Source organism: Clytia hemisphaerica, unplaced genomic scaffold (genome assembly GCF_902728285.1).
Source record: "Clytia hemisphaerica strain Z4C2 unplaced genomic scaffold, Clytia hemisphaerica genome assembly, whole genome shotgun sequence".
Lineage (NCBI taxonomy): Eukaryota > Metazoa > Cnidaria > Hydrozoa > Leptothecata > Clytiidae > Clytia > Clytia hemisphaerica.
The window spans coordinates 1,112,526-1,115,621 of record NW_027103680.1 but is presented as its reverse complement, the minus strand read 5'-3'; positions in this window follow the sequence as shown (position 1 = coordinate 1,115,621).

Sequence of the window (3,096 nt, the reverse complement as noted above, 5' to 3'; positions counted from 1 at the left end):
ATTATTCAAAGCAGTACTGGTAGCTGTTTTGTTAATTAACTTAAATTGCTTTAAGTTGCTTTAGATGGTGCTTATTATTTTAAAACCCATTATTTTTCGATTGGTGTCACACAATCTTAGAAAAGAAACAGTAAATTTTTACTTAACCTTTACCACGCCTTCTCTTGGGAACTTCACCCCGTGCACGCCTTGTCTTTTTGGGAAAAATGACAGTTTTACGCTTTCCGTCATAACTTTTGATCTACTAAACCGATTCAAAAAAATAAGCCCATTCTGGAAAGCCCAACTATCCTGCTTTCCAAAAATGTTAAAATAAAGGATTTTCCCCTATCAATGGTGACACAGTAGTCTTCTGCCTTAGAGTTGAAAAAAATTCAAAACGCAATTTGTCATATTTTTCAAAATTTTAAGTTCCGGTTAAAAAAAAGTGGGGAGAACATTTGCGATACCATAATTTTCTGGCTCATTGTTTCCACCATTATAACTACAACTGCTAGCCAAAAAATCACAATCATACCTTTACTAGAAAAGGCAGAATTCATTTTTAGAAAACCTTGGGTTTCGAGAAAATTTCCACGTAAATCAGAGGCACGTAAGGCAGAGGCCCCTTGAGGTAATTTTTATGGGAAATATTAAAAACAGCTAAAAATGACTTTCCTATCATCAACCAGCATGAAAGCAATAGAAATAACATAGTATATACACTTTGAAAATCTTTGCAGCCTTATCAGAAGCCTTAACTTGGGTTTCGGTGACGGTCGATGACGGCCGACAAGCCTCCAGTCCTCACCCTTAATGTACCGTCATACTAAAGAATAAGGAGGCAGAAACTTACCTCAAACACTGACTAAACTACAAACAAGCAATACATAACATTTCCAACCAATAAAACAAACCATTTTCCACTAAATAAACATAAAAAGTTAGTTACAGCAGTCAATGAGCTCATAATTTCCAAAAGAATATTTTACATGATTTTCCAGTTTGTTTTGACAGTTAAAATCGAAAGTAGGTGGTTTCAAACTATTGAAAATAGTTTGTTTACATTTTCTCTCCGTCATATAAGACATTTCCCGGGATTTAAAGGCGGTAGGGCGGCTTTTCTTAAAACCGCACGAAAAACGTAAATTTACGGCTTCGGCGTGGTAAAGGTTAAAGATTGTTTTTATTCTACATTAAACTCTAAGTCTAAAATTGCTCCCATCATGTTCTTAACACTTTTAAATATTTTTATGGAATTGTTCTTGTTTTTTTTGTGTGTTTTTGAGCCTCATCGTTATACTTAAATTGTTTTGATAAAAAGAGACTCCCCATGGTAGATTAAGAAATAACTAGTAAGACTATGAGGCAAATTGACCGACGGATGTGTGCGGCGGTTAAGGGTATGATAAAGCCAACTTTTTCGCCGCACACACGGTCAGTTAATAAAGCCACTGCCACAATCCACTGCCCCCCCCCCTGAAACCTTGCACTCGCCTTAGACAACACGAAGTACATGTCTTGATCTTATGCTGTTGTAATTACCACTGACTTTAGTGATAACCAAGCACTAAATAGAATTTCCAAAATTTGTGTGTCTTTTTGTAAATTTACTATATTTATAGTGCATCATATTTGTTGTTTTATATGTAAATAGAAATGATATCATTCAACTCAATTGTTATGTCTTATTTCTTTGCGACTCTTTGAGTAATTATTTTTCCCAATTTTCAGCTAAAACTTTCAAGTTAATGAACTTTTTAAGAGACTTCATCTAATTTATGGTTTTTGTACCCCTTTGACGAGAATCTTTCGAGGCTGCTAAAAAGGACCTTTATTGCTCGCACATACCTGACACCTATTTTTCGTAAGTACCCCCCCCCTCACTGGCCTTAAGCCCTATAAAGAAGTTTTTGTGTCATTCAAACTGGACTAAGACACTTCCAAATCCCCTTCTCACAGACCAAATAGGATTCAGCTAGTTTGGGTAAAAATAACAGACCAAGACTCGATGGGGATTGATATTCTCATGTTTGTAATCACTGTGGATTTGAATACCATTGTTTTTGAGCCAGAAAATTCATTGGGGGTGGAAAAAGTAGCACATTATTTTGCAGTGGAGGATTTGCTTATCTGATTATGTTCAGCAAACACAAAAATTAGAGTATTATTTTCCACTGGGGACGATCTTTTGGCCAACTTTTTCAATGGGAAGGGGTCCCAGTGGGTCTGTGGGCTCGTCACTGTTATTAGAATACATCATTTTAATGTACATTGCCTTCCTGAAACATGATCCTCTTTTATAGACGTTTAAGTGTCTTATTATATCCGTGTTGTTGAGAACTCGATAGGGTGCATCCGACTTCCTTCCATATTACTCTTTCGTGTTTACACATTTTGTTTATAAGAACCAAATAAATTTAGGCTTTGATGATGTTCGTATATTTTACTTCTTTTAGCTTCAAATACACTGTTCTTTCGTTGGACAACATTGGGAAATCTTAAATTTATACCACAGATATCTGTAAAGCCCGAAAGGCTAGATAGGCAACTTTAAGCTTTCTCCAGCAAAAAAAAGTGAAGCAAAAATTTGACTTTTTAAATTTCGTGCCGATGGATAGGATCTAGCATTTTAATTGTTTTCGGAGCGCGAGATCAAAAAAAGTAGGCGGCAAACGCTATTTCACATCTCTCAAACCGGTGAAATTGCATATTTTACGTGACTTTGGTAGGAAATCCTTCCAAACCTAGACTTCACTTTTCGATAAAAGCCGCAAATCTAGCTCTTCGGGCTTTACAGATCTGTGATTTATACCCATCTATACTATTTAAGTGCTTTATACTAGCCATTAAAGGCTCAACTTGGTCTAAAATTGTTTTTTCTTTTTGAAGTTTTTGAGCTCCAGCGTTCTTATAAAATTGTTCTTATAAAATTGTTCTTAATCTTAGACATAAAAAAGTGTATATTAAAGGTAATACGATAATAAATGGCAACGAGTTACTAATTAGCCTGGTTTCCATTTGCTTGTGCGGAGAAATTCTCTAAAAATTGGAGTGTTCTCAGAATTTGCAATTTATCAATTAATTTTTTAATCGACGAGAGATCAATTTAAAACA